This window comes from Hyla sarda, chromosome 2 (genome assembly GCF_029499605.1).
Source record: "Hyla sarda isolate aHylSar1 chromosome 2, aHylSar1.hap1, whole genome shotgun sequence".
Classification (NCBI taxonomy): Eukaryota; Metazoa; Chordata; class Amphibia; order Anura; family Hylidae; genus Hyla; species Hyla sarda.
This window is the reverse complement of record NC_079190.1, coordinates 448545155-448563481: the sequence shown is the minus strand read 5'-3', so window position 1 is coordinate 448563481 and position 18327 is coordinate 448545155. Positions and strand designations below refer to the sequence as shown.

Below are 18327 nucleotides of genomic sequence, written 5' to 3'. Positions count from 1 at the left end.
ATACCTTTTACAATTGAACATTTTTCTAGAGACATTAATTTTGTGTAAAACAAGCTGACTTGTCTGGTTATCAGTTTTTTGTATTTTAAGAAATAAATAATTCTCTGGGGAAGATTTATCAAAACCTGTCCAGAGGAAAAGTTGTTGAGTTGCCCATAGCAACCAATCAGGTCGCTTCTTTCATTTTTAAAAGGCCTCTGAATAATGAAAGAAGCAATCTGATTGGTTGCTATGGGCAACTCAGCAACTTTTCCTCTGGACAGGTTTTTATAAATCTCCCCTTATATCTTTGCTGATCTGCAAAATTTCAACCAGCACTGACCTATTTAGATGGACACATGGAGACACAAAGAAAAAATACTATATTCACATGTAGCAGATTTTTTTCCAGAAATGACTGAATTAAATAAAAATCTGATCTGTGGTGTCCCGGTACCGTATTTCATACCGTACCTTGTGGTGAGGTCCCCAAAGTCAGAGTCCCTAGGAACAGTGGGGGTCCTCTTCCTTAGTTAACCCCTCGTCACCCCTCAGTTAGCTAATATTCATATAAATAAAAATGTAAATATGTATATTTAGGAAGCCTACCTTGTTAACGTCGCAGGACCTGCGGTTCACAGAACTCTTTGGCTTGCTAAAGGACCTTTGGTGGTTCTAGTCAGGTGATCACCCACCATCCTTTGTAACTGTGAGTGACAGCTGCATGGACCAATCTAAAACGGCTCAGCTGCGGCCATTACTCGCTCTCTTTCCTCGTGGGCTGCTGAAGAGGTAGGATCTGCGCAGTTGTCATCGGCAACCACTAGGCCAAAGCCTTGCAGCCTCGGCCATAATCCAAATTGAGTTACTGCAATCCCTGCAAATCTCCGCAAGATCACTGGACCTAAACAAACCCCTAAATCCAGCGGATCTATGCAATCCAATTCTCCTAAAACTAAAGATAACTTATCGGTCTCAGTCAACTGTCAGTCATTGCCGTGCTGTATATATAGACTCTGTTATCTGGACTGTTACCGTTACTGCATGTACAGAAAATCTTCAGTAAAGTTTCTACAAGTTATTCAGTTCAGCACCGGTTGTGGACAATCCGTTATTCTACACTCACCTATCGCTCTTGGGAAAGGTGGCGCTAGGCCCAGCATTACCTCAGAGTTTTAACCCTCACCCTGGCGTTGTGAGTGACAAGAGTTAAATTAACCCCTCATATACTACAGCAACACCCCAACTACCCTACACCCCCACCAAGGCACCACAGATCCATGTATGCAAATGATTATGGGGGGAATTTATCAAGGGATTTACACAGGATTTTTGGTGTATATCCCCTTAACGACGCAGGATATACACCAAATATATACGTCCTGCGCCGGCTCCCGCGATATGAAGCGGGATCGCGCCGCGATCCCGCATCATATCGCGTCGGTCCCGGCGCTAATCAACGGCCGGGACCCGCGGCTAATACCACACATCGCTGATCGTGGCGATGTGCGGTATTAACCCTTTAGAAGCGGCGGTCAAAGCTGACCGCCGCTTCTAAAGTGAAAGTGACCCGGCTGCTCAGTCGGGCTGTTCGGGACCGCCGCGGTGAAATCGCGGCGTCCCGAACAGCTGACCAGACACCGGGAGGGCCCTTACCTGCCTCCTCGGTGTCCGATCGGCGAATGACTGCTCCATGCCTGAGATCCAGGCAGGAGCAGTCAAGCGCCGATAACACTGATCACAGGCGTGTTAATACACGCCTGTGATCTGTGTAAAAGATCAGTGTGTGAAGTGTTATAGGTCCCTATGGGACCTATAACACTGCAAAAAAAATGTAAAAAAAAAGTGTTAATAAAGGTCATTTAACCCCTTCCCTAATAAAAGTTTGAATCACCCCCCTTTTCCCATAAAAAAAATAAAACAGTGTAAAAAAAATAAAAAATAAACATATGTGGTATCGCCGCGTGCGTAAATGTCCGAACTATAAAAACATATCATTCATTAAACCGTACGGTCAATGGCGTACGCGCAAAAAAATTCCAAAGTCCAACAAAGCGTATTTTGGTCACTTTTTATACCATTAAAAAAAGAATAAAAAGTGATTAAAATGTCCGATCAAAACAAAAATCATACCGATAAAAACTTCATATCATGGCCCAAAAAATGAGCCCTCATACCGCCCTTTACGTGGAAAAATAAAAAAGTTATAGGGGTCAGAAGATGACATTTTTAAACGTATAAATTTTCCTGCATGTAGTTATGATTTTTTCCAGAAGTGCGACAAAATCAAACCTATATAAATAGGGTATCATTATGACTGTATGGACCTACAGAATAATGATAAGGTGTAATTTTTACCAAAATATGCACTGCGTAGAAACGAAAGCCCCCAAAAGTTACAAAATGGCGTTTTTTTTTCCATTTTGTCGCACAATGATTTTTTTTTTTCGTTTCGCCGTGCATTTTTGGGTAAAATGACAAATTTCACTGCAAAGTAGAATTGGCGACGCAAAAAATAAGCCATAATATGGATTTTTAGGTGGAAAATTGAAAGGGTTATGATTTTTAAAAGGTAAGGAGGAAAAAACGAAAGTGCAAAAACGGAAAAACCCTGAGTCCTTAAGGGGATATGTGTATATGTACATGTGCAAATTTTTTGTGACTTTTAGTGGTACGCCAGGGCGGTGGGTGTATGCGGGGGGCAGTGGGTGATAGATGCGGGCGTAGTCATTTAATTTCGTATTTGTCATTGACACTTTATATTTCACATTTGTCATTGTCATTTCATATTTCCCTCCTGAAGCTGTGATTGGCCAAGACCCCTCGGTCGATCACAGCTCTGAGTGGGGAATATGAAATTACAATGCTGTAGTGTTATATTCCTGTGAGCCGGCTGGGGAGCGGAGCGCACCACACAACTATAACTCCCAGCATGTCCTTACTGTACTGCTGGGATTTGAAGTCATGCGGCGCAGGTGACAAACGCTCTGCTCCCCGCCAGCTACCATGAATTTGAAACTACGGCATTGTAGTTTCATTTTTCCCTTCTGAAGCTGAGATTGGTTAAGACCCCTCGGCCAATCACAGCTCCAGGTGAGGAGTATGAAATGACAATGCCGTAGTATTATATTCATGGTTCCCGGCCAGCCGTCTCCGCTAGCCACCACGCGCCCGCATCTATCACCCGCTGCCTCCGGCATACACCCACCGCTCGCAGTATGCCACCACCACGTGCCCCCCCCCATATACCACCTGCCATCCGCGCACCACCCAGCTACAACTCCCAGCATGTCCTTGCTGTAAGGACATGCTGGGAGTTATAGTTATGCTGCGCAGGTGGGTGGGAAATGTGCGAGTGGGTGACAAGCTTCCCTGTCACCCGCCTGCACATTTTCCACCAGCCCACGCCTCACAACTATAACTCCTAGCATTCCTTTACAGTGAGGACATGCTGGGAGCTGTAGTCATGCGGTGGGAGATAAGCGGGCTTCCTTGACTATTGCTAAACTACAACTCCCATGATGGGAGTTTTAGTTTAGGAACAGGGTGCCTCCATCTGTTGCTAAACTGAAGGCTCACTGTTGCTAAATTACAACTCCCTTCATGGGATGGGGGTTGTAGTTTACAACTGCTGGAGGCACCATAAATGTATTAACATATTTTTCGCGTTCTTTTCTTCTCATTTCAGATCTGTGTATGCAAAGAACTTCTTCGGATTCAGTGGATTACATCGATGACCAGGGTTTTTTTTGTTTAATATTAATAAAATGGATAACAAGGGCTTGTGGGTGGAGTGGTATTTGGAATAAAAAATGTTTAAACATGTGGTGTGTTTTTTTTTTTTTTTTAGTTTTCTTAACAGGATTAGTAGTGGAAGCTGTCTAATAGATGTAATCCATTACTAAGCCGGGCTTAGCATCAGCCACAAAAACAGCTAGCACTAACCCCCAATTATTATCCCGGTACCCAATGCCACAGGGGTGCTGGGAAGAGCTGGTACCAACAGGCCCGGAGCATCCTGGGCCTAGGCAGTAACAGGCTGGCATTATTTTGGCTAGGGAGGGCCAGTAACATTGGCCGTAACTATAACTAGAGATGAGCGAACTTACAGTAATTCGATTTGTCACGAATTTCTCAGCTCGGCGGTTGCCGACTTTAACCTGCATAAATGAGTTCAGCTTTCAGGTGCTCCGGTGGGCTGGAGACTCTCTCCTATGACTGTATCCACCTTTTCCAGCCTGTTCCAAGCTGTTCCTGCTTGGTTGGTATCGTGCTGAGAATGAAAATACGGGTAACCCAACAAACGACGACGATACCACATATGTTTATTTTTTTATTTACACTGTTTTTTTTTTATTCTTGGAAATGCCGGGGATTCAAACTTTTTTTGAGGGGAAGGGATCATTGAAAGGCTTAATGATTTTTTTTTACACTTTTCTTATGCAATATTATAGCCCCGGGGGGGGGGGCTATAACATTGCATGTACTGATCTTTACCACTGATTGATGCATCTCCATAGGAATGCATCAATCAGTGTTTTCGGCAATTGAATGCTCAAGCCTGGATCTCAGGCTTGAAGCATTCATTCGGCGATCGGACTGCAGGAAGGAAGGTAAGAGACCTTCCTCATGAAGTACAGCTGTTCGGGATGCCGCGATTATACCGCGGCGATCTCGAACAGCTTCCTGAGCTAACCGGCACATTTTACGTTCACTTTTAGCAGCGCTGCTCAGCTTTGAGCTATTAGCGGCGGGTCCCGGCTTCACTATGACGCAGGGCCCGCCGTGATATGATGCGGGGTTACCGTGTAATCCCACGTTATATCACGGGAGAGGGACTAGGGGCGTCCTTAACAGGTTAAAAAACATTTATTCCAAAAAATACTCCCCCACAAGCCCTCGTTAACCATCTTATTAATAAACAAAACAAAATAAATGCTGGTCACCGTAGTCCGAAGTAGCCCTTTGCATACACGGAACTGAAATGAGAAAAAAAAAACATACAAAAAATAGGTTAGTACATTTAGGGGAAAAAAAGTGGTAAAAAATATGAAATAAATACATATATATATATCACACATTTTTGTCACAAATGAGGCTTTAGAGCAGAAAAGTCACAGATGAGAAGAGGTGGTGTTACAAAGTGATGTTCTGAAGTCATTTCTTTGTTTTTGCTTATGGATACTAAAAAAAGTGTTTTTTCTTATGTATGCCAAATTTATCAACCCCCTGTGAGAGTATGATAAATGCGTCACACGTAAGAAACACTTACACCATGGAAAACAGTGTATGTAAGTTGTGTACATAAGCACGTAAGTGGTTTTATAGCAGGGACATTGGCATTTCTTTATGTACAGGTATATAAAGGAGGCTTTTTATGTTTATGTATGCATTTTTATGTTTATTTCTCTTGAAATCAGTGTAAAATTCATAAGTATTTTCCAGCCCTTTTTAATTTGCTGTGTTTTTTTTTACTTTATTTGATGTATTTTTAGTTATTTCTTTTAGAATGTAGCTCAATAAGTTATTGAAAATTAACATATGCACATAATACTTTTAATTAAGCCTGTAAGAATTACAAGCATAAAAAACAAACAAACAAACAAAAAAAATATTTCATATGCATTGTGGAGTATATTCTCATTGAATTCAATGTAATTCAATGGGTAACGCATTTGGGATGTGAAATATGTGTATTTTGAATAATGTGTGTATTATGCTTAAAAATGCACAATACAAATACATTTGCCCTGATTTACTATTGTAAACCCAACATGTCTTGTCGGGTTGGGCGCCAGATTTGAAAAATACCCGACCAACTCTCCGTTTTACTGAGAAAACCTGTTGGGGGAAAAGGGGGTGTGGCTACCAAAAAGGGTCCGTGTCCCCACATTTTCCCAAAAACCCAACATATTTACTAAGGTTTCCCCTAAAAATGTGGTGGATTTAAGCTGAGGAAAACCCCACAGATCAGAGCATGTGTAAAAATAAAACAAAATGTAGGGAAAAGTGCAAAATGTAGGGAAACCTTAGTAAATACCATGGAAAAAGAATTATAGAGAATTAAAACCCACAAAGAAACCTACACTCTACTCTTAGTAAATCAGGGCCATTGTGTGAAACCAAAGCCTACAGAAGAGTGTATGACTGACAGTTAAGGCGGTAGTCACTAACCCAGGTGATACTACACCTACTACAGGAGAATGATCATTGATGATACAGTATGGAGCAGGTATAGATTGCTATAATATAATTAACAGAAGGAAATCAGTGTGATGATGACGTCTCCCAAAGGGCCATTTGGGAGAATTCTTGCAGTAAATCCTACTGAGCCTTTAAGACTTATGTGATCCCTATTGACCTATGGGATTTCTAAAGGGGTCAACAATACCAGTTAATTCAAAGAAGAACTGCATAAGAACCTATACTTTAACATAGAACATAGTATACTTTAATCATACTGTCTGATGTATATTTTTAAACAGAAATTTTAGTAAAGAAACAAAAGGGAAGTCACATTGTCAAACACTATGGGGGAGATTTACTAATCTAGTCTATTCTGGGTATGCTTATAGACCAGCGTATGTGCTAGTCTCCAGTCTATTGTGCTCCTAATTTATCAAAGGTCTCACAGCCCTTGATAAATTCTGTGCTCAGACTTCAGGGTCTACAGCTTAAACTGCATTTAGACCTGCTCCAACATGGTCTGACATTTCAGCGTATTTTGGGCAGATGCGACTTGTCGCACAAAAGTCGCACTTGATAAATTCAGCACCAATGCATTTTCCAATGCATTTCCGTCTAAAATAGACTTGCATGCATCATGTTCTAAAAATCCTCTACAGCAAAAGTCGCAGAAAAGTCGCACATATTTAGACTGCGACTTTCTGTGCGACAAATTTAGACAGGAAAAAACAGTCTAAATTGTTTGATAAATCTCCCCCTATGTAGTTAATCAGTACTCAACTGGAATGACTTGACTTACACACCTCTGTCAATCCTTATTGGTTTTGGGAAGGGTCCGATGGAGAAAAGCCCCAGAGAGACTGGGGGAGATTTATCAAAACCTGTGCAGAGGAAAAGTTATCCAGTTGCCCATAGCAACCACTCTGATTGCTTCTTTAATTTTGCAGTGGTCTCTTTAAAAATGAAAAAAGCGAATGATTGCTTGCTATGGGCAACTTTTCTGTGCACAGGTTTTTATAAATCTCCTCCATTGAGCATAACATGAAATGTCAGAATGATGATGAACTTAACCATAACAGGAAGAAACCAAAATACTTCACTGTTCAAAAGAAGAAAAGAGAAGTTACAAAGGTGCAACTCCTGTACTGGGCCACCACAAAATTGATGTAGAATTGATGCAAAATTGATGCAGACTTTCCGGTGGCCTTTTTTAAAGCTAAGTTTAAATTCTGCACGCATTCCACACACATTCCGCACAAATTCAGAATGTTTTTTTTCGCAGAAATTCAATCCCTATTGACAGAAAAATCTAAGGCCAGACTTTTGTTTGACCAGAGTGCGTAATGCTAGATTTCTACATCAAACATTCCGCAGCAGAAAATCTGCTATGTGAATGACCTTGCAGTATCCCTTTAAAGTAAATGGGCAATACATTTAGGCAAAATTCCGTGGGACAAATCATAACTCGCGTGGAATTTCTGCCATGTGAACGCAACCTTACTGTCTGGCGTGTCATACAATAAATAGATATATCCAGTGTTGACATCTTTTCACTAGGATTGAGCTAGCAGACAATTCCAGTGGTTGCTCCAAACCTAAAAAAATTCTAGTAGTAGCACAATAATGTGTCAACCCAAAACAATACACTTCCTACAAAAGACTGACACTTCACTGATGTCAAATCGCAAATATCTTTATTAATTTCATGTATACAAAAAAGGACCCTCCTACATCGAAAATACTGACCGTAAAACCCCAAACCCCCCAGAACAGGTGGGTGGGGGGTGGGTGGGGGGTGGGACCCACCCGGTGGGACCCACCCAATAACCAAGCACAACTGTAGCCCCTGCTCACCAGACAACAATGTAGACAATACCCAAGGCACAGGATACGCACAAATTACCAATAATAACATCATATACCTGTATGGGACATGCTGCGCTATAGGTGTGACGCACCTCTCCACCACCTTAACACATGTTTTGCCACCTTCGTCAGGTGATAAAAAAAAAGACTGTCTGGGCATGCTTGGAGTTGTAGTTTTGCAACAGCTGGAGACGCACTGTTTGCTGAGCTATAGAGCTTTAATTGATGAAGTGAACTGGCAGTCAGACGTGCTCACTCTTACACCAGAGCTGTTCAGGAGACGTGTGTCGGGCACGGTGACATTTTTCTGCTGACTACACTCAGTCACCTTTTGATACTGGGACAAATTGTACCATAGAAAACCAGGATTTGTTCCAGTAGAAATAATTTCCACACTTGTCTCTGACATCCAGACATCTTCAGGCCTCTTACTATTTTTCATATTGAACATAAATATATATTAGTCTTTGGCTACAAAAAGGCACAACTTTAGTTTGACCTGAAAAAATGCTTCAAAAAATATTGTTTGTTTTAAGTATAGGTGTTTTTCATTTGCTGTTTTATCCCCTGCATTCTCATTACAAGTTGTGATTATTTCACCAAAAATAAATAAATAAAACACCATCACACATGTTTGTTTGCTTTTTACAATTTTTTTCCCTTATAGAAGAAGTCTTTTAGAGATGAGCGAATTTTCCAAAACGATTTGTTTCGGTCCGAATTTATATGCGGTGAATAGCTATTAAAAATGGCTATTTCTGGCCTACAGAGAGCCTCAATAGGGGTGTAGAACACTTTGCCTTGCTGTAAAACACATAGGGTGTGTGCTGGGTTAGTGAAATAATGCTGTTATTCAGTATGACATGCAGATCAGAGGTGTCACTATTAGAATCACTGTCACAGAGCGGCACAATGACAGAGACTAGAGGTGGCATCAGTATGAGGAAACCATATATAGTAGCTGAATGACACAGCGTGGAGGTGGCGGCAGCATGAGGAGACCATATAGTGGCTGAATGACATAGCGTGGAGGTGGCAGCAACATGAGGAGACCATATAGTGGCTGAATGACACAGCGTGGAGGAGGCGGCAGCATATAGTGGCTGAATGACCCAGCGTGGAGGTGGCAGCAGCATGAGGAGACCACGTAGTGGCTGAATGACACAGCCTGGAGTTGGCAGCAGCATATAGTGGCTGAATGACCCAGCGTGGAAGTGGGAGCAGCATGAGGAGACCATATAGTGGCTGTATGACACAGCCTGGAGTTGGCGGCAGCATGAGGAGACCATCTAGTGGCTAAATGACACAGCGTGGAGGTGACGGAAACATGAGGAGACCATATAGTGCCTGAATGACACAGCATGGAGGTGGTGGCAGCATGAGGAGACCATATAGTGGCTGAATGACACAGCATGGAAGTGGCAGCAACATAAGGAGACCACATAGTGGCTGCATTACACAGCCTGGAGTTGGCGGCAGCATGAGGAGACCATCTAATGGCTGAATGACACAGCGTGGAGGTGGTGGCAGCATGAGGAGATCATATAGTGCCTGAATGACACAGCGTGGAGCAGGCGGCAGCATGAGGAGACCACATAATGGCTGAATGACACAGCGTTAAGGTGGCGGCAGCATGAGGAGAACATATAGTGGCTGAATGACACAGCCTGGAGTTGGCGGCAGCATGAGGAGACCACAGAGTGGCTGAATGACACAGCCTTGAGTTGGCGGCAGCATATAGTGGCGGAATGACATAGCCTGGATTATGCGGCAGCATATAGTGGCTGAATGACACAGCCTGAAGTATGTGACCGCATAAGGAGAACATATAGTGGCTGAATGACACAGCTTGGAGGTGGTGGAAGCATGAGGAGACCATATAGTGGTTGAATGACACAGCCTGGAGTTGGTGGCAGCACAAGGAGACCATATAGTGGCTGAATGACACCGCCTGGAGTTGGCGGTAGAATGAGGAGAACATATAGTGGCTGAATGACACAGCATGGAGGTGGTGGAAGCATTAGGACACCATATAGTGGCTGAATGACACAGGCTGGAGGTGGCAGAACCATGAAGAGAACATATCGTGGCAGTATGAGACAGCTTGGAGCTGGCATCAGCATGAGCAGAACATATGGTGTAAGTATGAGACACCTTGGAGGTGGCATCAGCATGAGAACATATGGTGGAAGAATTAGACAGCCTGGAGGTGGCAGTAGTAGCATCAGGAGTCCTGAAAGTGACCCGGTGACAGAGTGGTGCAGTGGGTGGCAATACTAGTACCCAGTGAATAAAGGAGGACTTGGCATCAGATGTGTGGCATCAGCCATGTGGCAGGGTCAGAATAGTAGAATAATGAGGCAGGAAGGCAGAAGAAAACAGTTTCTTTTGTAAAAGTATTAGTGTGCACAAGTAAGTATTGAGGACATGCATTACGTAAAACTTAACTTTTAATAATATGCTTAGGATAAAATATATGGACCCCAAATTTTTTTTTTAAATCAAACAAAAGGAAAGGTGTGCAAAAAACACCATGTGCCACCTACACCACCAAGTATAGATGAGATGCAAAGACCTCTAAAAGGTGGAAGGGAAAAATGTATGGTCCATTGTAACCGGTGGGGGGTAAAAACTTTCCCTGTAAGGCCCTACTCTCGCATTATTAATTCCCTTCTTGGCAAGTGTTTTTGCATTTTCGTTTTTTGCTCCTTGCCTTTAAAAAATCATACCTCTTTCAATTTTGCACCGAAAAATCCATATCATGGCTTATTTTTTGAGCCACCAATTCTACTTTGTAATGACGTCAGTCATTTTGCCCACAAATCTACGGTGAAACGGAAAAAAAAATCATTGTGCGACAAAATTGAAAAAAACCCGCCGTTTTGTAACTTTTGGGGGCTTCCATTTCTACGTAGTAAATTTTTCGGTAAAAATGACACCTTATCTTTATTCTGTAGGTCCATACGATTAAAATGATACCCTACTTATATAGGTTTGATTTTGTCGAACTTCTGGAAAAAATCATAACTACATGCAGGAAAATTAATATGTTTAAAATTGTCATCTTCTGACCCCTATACCTTTTTTATTTTTCCGTGTATGGGGCGGTATGAGGGCTCATTTTTTGCGCCATGATCTGAAGTTTTTAACGGTACCATTTTTGCTTTGATAGGACTTATTGATCGCTTTTTATTCATTTTTAAATGATGTAAAAAGTGACCAAAATGCACTATTTTGAACTTTGGAATTTTTTTGCGCGCACGCCATTGACCAAGCGGTTTAATTAATGATATATTTTTATAATTCGGACATTTCCGCACGTGGTGATACAATATATGTTTATTTTTATTTTTATTTACACTGTGTTTTTTTTATGGGAAAAGGTGGGTGATTCAAACCTTTAATAGGGGAAGAGTTAAATGATCTTTATTCACTTTTTTTTTCACTTTTTTTTTGCAGTGTTATAGGTCCCATAGAGGAGGCAGGTAGGGGCCTTCCCGCTGTCCTGTAAGCTGTTCGGGATGCCGCGATTTCGCCGCGGCTATCCCGAACAGCCCACAGAGTTAACCGGCAGCTTTCACTTTCGGTTTTAGCCACACGGCTCAGCTCTGAGCGCACGGCTAAAGGGTTAATAGCGTGCGGCGCCACAATCGGCGCTGCGCGCTATTAGCGGCGGGTCCCGGCTTCACTATGACGCCGGGCCCGCCGTGATATGATGCGGGGTTACCGTGTAACCCCGCGTTATATCAGGAGAGCAGGACCAAGGACGTACCGGTACTTCCTTTGTCCTTAAGGGGTTAAAGGACGGCCCCACACAGGAACCTCTCTCTATTTCCACCTACAAACACTACCATGTCCCAGACAAGTAACACTTTCCTCGAAAAGGTGGAAGGGAACAACATATTGTCCATTGTAGCAGGTGGGGGTAAAATCTTTCCCTCTGAGGCGCCACTCTGGCCCTATTAATTCCCTTCTTAGCAAGTGTTACTCACCCTAAAAATGGCGGCCCCATACAGGAAACTCTCTCTATTTGCACCTAAAAACCCTGGGAAATGGCAGTGTTTGAAGGGGGAAATAGGGTGAGATTCCTGTGTGGGGCCGCCCTTTTTGGGCGAGGAGTAACACTTGCCAAGAAGGGAATGAATAATGCGAGAGTAGGGCCTTACAGGGGAAGATTTTACCCCCACCAGTTACAATGGACCATACGTGGTTCCCTTCCACCTTTTAGAGGTCTTTGCATCACATCAATATTTGGTGGTGTAGATGGCACATGGTGTTTTTTGCACACCTTTCCTTTTGTTTGATAAAAAAATAAAATAAAATTGGGTACATATATTTTATTTTTATCCTAAGATTATTATTAAAAGTAAAGTTTTATGTAGTTGCATATCCTCAAAACTTACTTGTGGTCTGATGCAGAGGAATGTCTGCAACTGGGGAGCAGCACCTTAAATATGTTTAGCACTATCCATATTTGTGAAGTGTTGGTGTGGCACCATGATCAATCAACTCCGATGCATCAGGCATTAATGGATAAAAATCCTGGCTGATCCATGCCTGATTCATCTTCACAAAGGTCAGCCTCTCCACATTTTTCGTGGACAGATGAGTTCTCCTTGGGGGTCACTATTGCCCCCGCCATACTAAACACCCGCTCTGATGGCACACTACTGGTCGAGCAGGACAGCTTTTCCAGGGCAAATTCTGCTAGTTGCGACCACAAATCAAGTTTGGCTGCCCAGAAGTCCAGCAGATCCTCAAGGTGTGTTGGCATTGCCATGTCAAGGTAAACCACCACCTGCTGGTTCAGGTCCTTCTCCAGGTCTACCTGCTGCTGTTGAGTTGCTTCACTATGCGGGTGAAGAAAGCTACTCATCAGCGACTGTAGACTCAGGCTGCTGCTGATGGAGCTGGTACTGCTCCTGCTACCCCTCCCCAGCACCCATGGCAGTGGAAGGTGAGCACAGAAGGCCCACCGAGTCAGACCTCAAGAGGATGTAAGATGGCGCAGATAGGCATTGGCCAACTGGCTACGTAGGATGTCTCTGTAGTAGGTTAGTTTGTACTCCCTCTCAGTGGGTGTAAAAAAGTCATCTCAGTGCTGAATGGTGACAATTCGGCAGTCACTAAGCAAGCAAGTGAGCATGCATCGGGCCATTTGTGCAAGTGACTCTGAGGGACTCCCTGCCTCCATCTCCACTGCATACTGCCACGGTGTAGGGCGCAACTCCAGCTGACACGCCGGCAACAGGATTTTAGGTGAGTATACACATGAATGTTCTGACTCACGGTTTAGTAGAAAGTTTCTTTCTTGTTTATTCAAGTATATTCGGGTATTGTCTCACAGGACATCAGGTTAGCAGCATAATATGCAAGCAGCAAAGGTGGATACAAGCTCCGTGCTCCCTTCAGTCATGGCCCAACGTTTCAGGGGCAAGCCCCCTTAGTCATGCGCAATGGCTGCCCGGAACATGAGCGATTAAATAGAAGTAAAACAGCTGAAAAATATTAACCCTTTAAAACATTGATCATTATGCGCATAAATATTTATCATTAGGGTACAACTGTAAACAACTATAAAAATACATTGAAGTTACAGCATTCATTCATCCCTCTCGGTGTAAGTGTGTCCAGTTCTGTTATCCAGAACGTTTCTCGCTGTAGCAAACGTTTGCGGTTTAAATCCTCATTGGTCTGAATAGGGACCTGTTCTAACACCTGCCATCTAAGTTCTGAAATTTGGTGTTCTGCCTCTTTAAAATGTCGAGCTACGGTGGTTTCTCCATATTTAGTGGATGCGCTATCTGGTAGGTCTTGTACAGATTTCAGTAATGTTTTTCTAATAGCTGACTTGTGCTCAGTAATCCTAGTTTTTATATTTCGAGAAGTTTGGCCTACATACCCTTTTCCGCACGGGCATTTTAATAAATAAATGACATTGTCAAAATTACAAGTAAAAAAGCCTTTGCTTTTAATTTTATTCCCTTTACTTGGGTGGGTGACATTGTCCCCTTTGATGATGTTATTACAATTCGAGCACGAGAGGCAAGGGTATGTGCCATATTTCTTAGCAGCCAAAAACGTTTGTCTATCTTTTTTCTTTTTAACGATATCACTTTTAATTAGTTGATCTCCAATAGATTTGCCTTTTTTATGTACATACATAGGTACTGTATTAAACAGATGTCCATATTTTTCGTCATTTCTTAATAATCCCCAGTATTTTTGAATCGTGTTTTTAACCATCTTACTCCTTTTATCATATGTACCTACATATAGAATTTGTAGGTACATATGATCAGTCGGTTTTGTATAGAGTGTAGTGGAACAGCTAGTCCCTGTTTTTGTTACCTCTACATCTAAGAAATGTATCCTAGTTTTATCATAGGTAAGAGTGAATTTAATGCTCTCATGTACCTGATTTAATTTGCTGACAAAATCTAGTAATGATTCTTCTGTATTACGCCATATCATAAATACGTCGTCGACATAGCGAACCCACGTCGACGACGGGTCCAACATTCCTGTGGAAAAAACATACTGATCTTCAAATTTAGACATGAATACATTCGCTAGAGATGGGGCCACAGAGGACCCCATTGAAACGCCATGTTTTTGGAGGTAAAACTCCGTATCAAATCTGAAATAATTTTTTGTGAGTGCCATTTCTAAAATAGTCATCAAAAAAGCTAGCATTCTATTATTTAGCATGGGATTATTTGCTAAAATTTCTCTTATACATTCAAATCCTTCCTCTTGGGGGATATTTGTATACAAACTTTGTACATCTAAAGTACATAAATAGGTGACATCATGAAAATCAACCTTTTCCAAACGTGACAAAAAAATCTGTGGTGTCAAGTAAACATCTAGGTAGTTTTTTTTACTTCTTTCTGTAGGTAACTATCCACAAGGATCGCAAGAGGCTGTAACAGGGATCCCGATCCAGATACGATCGGGCACCCCGGAGGCCTCTCGCGGTCCTTGTGGACTTTAGGTAAAGTATACAACACTGGAACTCTAGGATAGTCCACTATAAGTGATCTGGCTAATTTTTCTGAAATAACACCATCTTCTACATTCTGCCTAATATAAGCATCAACTGTACTTTTAAATTCACATGTAGGATCTTTTTTCAATTTAACATAAACTTTGCCATCGGACAATTGATTATAAATTTCTATCATGTAGTCTGACCTATTCATCACAACTATGGCACCTCCCATGTCAGCTCTCTTTATGACAAGGGAGGGGTCATTTTTAAGCGACTGTAATGCAAAATATTCAGCTTTATTCAGATTAGACTTGATATATGGAGTATCCTGCCATTGATTTTCTACTTCTCTAATTACTGTATTTTTGAATACCTCTAAGCTATCATTGTTGATAGGGGGGTCATATGAGAAACTTTTTTTGAGCGACAATGGAACATCATCACAACCTCCTTTTTTTTCCTAGTGAACGATTAATATCAAAAAGGAACATTTGCATTCGAATATTCCTACAGAATTTATAAAATTCTATTTTGAATTCGAATTTAGACTTTTCGTGTAACGGCACATAATTTAGTCCCTTATTTAGTAAACTCAGTTCTTCTTGAGATAATGTCCTATCCGAAATATTAATTACCAAATTATTCATTTCTTCTTTTGTTTCTTTTTCTTTGTTGACTCGTCGTCTTCTTCTTTTTCTTTTTCTGATTGTGAAGATGTTATCGCTGACGTCTCTCCTGTCTCTGTAGATATTGGATCTTTCTTTTTTGCAGTTTTTCCGCGACCTAAAAAACGAGATGGTTCTTGTCCTGAACGAGTGTTCATACGTTGCGATTTCTTGTTGTCCATATCTGAATTATCTGTAGAAGAGGCATTACTGTAGTAGTTTTTTTGTTGTCTTATAGTCCGCTGTTGCCGGCGTTCTTCGGCCCATGTATAGACGCGATTGTGCAAATAATCGCGCATGTCACGTTCAAATTTTTGCAATTTATTTTGTAAAGTAGAAGTTTTTAACTTTTCCATTTCGAAATTTAATTCGCTTTTAATTTGTTCAAGCTCTGTTTCAGATTTAATTTCTTTAAGTTTGGTTTCCATTTCTTTCATTTCTTTTTTAACTGGATCTATAGCCATTTGTAAGTGCTGCACGGTTAATAGCATAAGATCTAATGAGTGTCTGTTATTCATGGCGTACCACCTTTGATGGAAAACCGCATCATCCGGTAATAAGTTAGGAGTCAATTTACATCGCAGTCCTCTTGGTATGCGTTTTACTTTCAAATATTCGGTTAATGTTGAGGCATGAAAAGACAAATTCCTCTCTTTTTTGGTAAGTGTTTGCAATTTTTTTACATAATCAACTTTGCATTGTTCTTTTATAGTTGAAAATGAAAAACCCGCATGGGTAGCTTGAGCGAGAATGTCATTGCGCTCATGTTCGGAAAATGAAAACACTTCTGCTGCATTATCGGTCATATGAGATATGTCTGAAAAAGACATTTTCTCTATAACTCAAGGTTATCTGGACACAGAATCTAGTATACACAGTAGTAACCAAGTTATTTCAATGTGTAGAGTGTATAAACAACACCTATACGACAGAGCTCCAGCCTCTCTGTTCAATGATTCATGATTAGACACACAGGAATAGGGCGCAACTCCAGCTGACACGCCGGCAACAGGATTTTAGGTGAGTATACACATGAATGTTCTGACTCACGGTTTAGTAGAAAGTTTTTTTCTTGTTTATTCAAGTATATTCGGGTATTGTCTCGCAGGACATCAGGTTAGCAGCATAATATGCAAGCAGCAAAGGTGGATACAAGCTCCGTGCTCCCTTCAGTCATGGCCCAAAAAAGTTCCTCATATGACCCCCCTATCAACAATGATAGCTTAGAGGTATTCAAAAATACAGTAATTAGAGAAGTAGAAAATCAATGGCAGGATACTCCATATATCAAGTCTAACCTGAATAAAGCTGAATATTTTGCATAACAGTCGCTTAAAAATGACCCCTCCCTTGTCATAAAGAGAGCTGACAAGGGAGGTGCCATAGTTGTGATGAATAGGTCAGACTACATGATAGAAATTTATAATCAATTGTCCGATGGCAAAGTTTATGTTAAATTGAAAAAAGATCCTACATGTGAATTTAAAAGTACAGTTGATGCTTATATTAGGCAGAATGTAGAAGATGGTGTTATTTCAGAAAAATTAGCCAGATCACTTATAGTGGACTATTCTAGAGTTCCAGTGTTGTATACTTTACCTAAAGTCCACAAGGACCGCGAGAGGCCTCCGGGGCGCCCGATCGTATCTGGATCGGGATCCCTGTTACAGCCTCTTGCGATCCTTGTGGATATTTACCTACAGAAAGAAGTAAAAAAAACTACCTAGATGTTTACTTGACACTACAGATTTTTTGTCACGTTTGGAAAAGGTTGATTTTCATGATGTCACCTATTTATGTACTTTAGATGTACAAAGTTTGTATACAAATATCCCCCAAGAGGAAGGATTTGAATGTATAAGAGAAATTTTAGCAAATAATCCCATGCTAAATAATAGAATGCTAGCTTTTTTGATGACTATTTTAGAAATGGCACTCACAAAAAATTATTTCAGATTTGATACGGAGTTTTACCTCCAAAAACATGGCGTTTCAATGGGGTCCTCTGTGGCCCCATCTCTAGCGAATGTATTCATGTCTAAATTTGAAGATCAGTATGTTTTTTCCACAGGAATGTTGGACCCGTCGTCGACGTGGGTTCGCTACGTCGACGACGTATTTATGGTATGGCATAATACAGAAGAATCATTACTAGATTTTGTCAGCAAATTAAATCAGGTACATGAGAGCATTAAATTCACTCTTACCTATGATAAAACTAGGATACATTTCTTAGATGTAGAGGTAACAATAAACAGGGACTAGCTGTTCCACTACACTCTATACAAAACCGACTGATCGGAATAATATGCTACATAAAAATAGTTACCATGCTCCCAACATCTTTAATAGCCTACCCCGAAGCCAGTTTATAAGAGCTCGCCGTATTACAAGTACAGACATAGAATACGAAAAAACTAGCGAACAGATTGCAAATAAATTTATCGTAAAAGGTTATAATAAATATAAAATCCAGAAAGAGAAAGAGAAAATAAGGCAACTAACAAGAGAACAATTGAGGACTAGACCAACTAGAAAAGAGAAAGATAAAAAACAGATTCTATATGTAGGTACACATGATAAAAGGAGTAAGATGGTTAAAAACACGATTCAAAAATACTGGGGATTATTAAGAAA

General features: G+C 41.2%; 1 protein-coding gene across 7 annotated transcripts in view; it reads right to left on the bottom strand.

Moving 5' to 3' along the window:
• Nucleotides 1–18327, bottom strand: part of HTR1F (5-hydroxytryptamine receptor 1F) — a 93960-nt gene that overhangs the window by 51878 nt on the left and 23755 nt on the right. For 3 of the 7 annotated variants that reach the window (XM_056559350.1, XM_056559347.1, XM_056559351.1), the window contains exon 1: nt 589–1441. The exons of 3 other annotated variants lie outside the window; for them this stretch is intronic. The gene's annotated coding sequence lies outside the window, so the exon portion shown is untranslated. Of the gene's footprint in view, nt 1–588; nt 1442–4925; nt 4959–18327 lie in introns of those variants that run through there. One more of the 7 variants, XM_056559353.1, reaches the window with a different exon arrangement.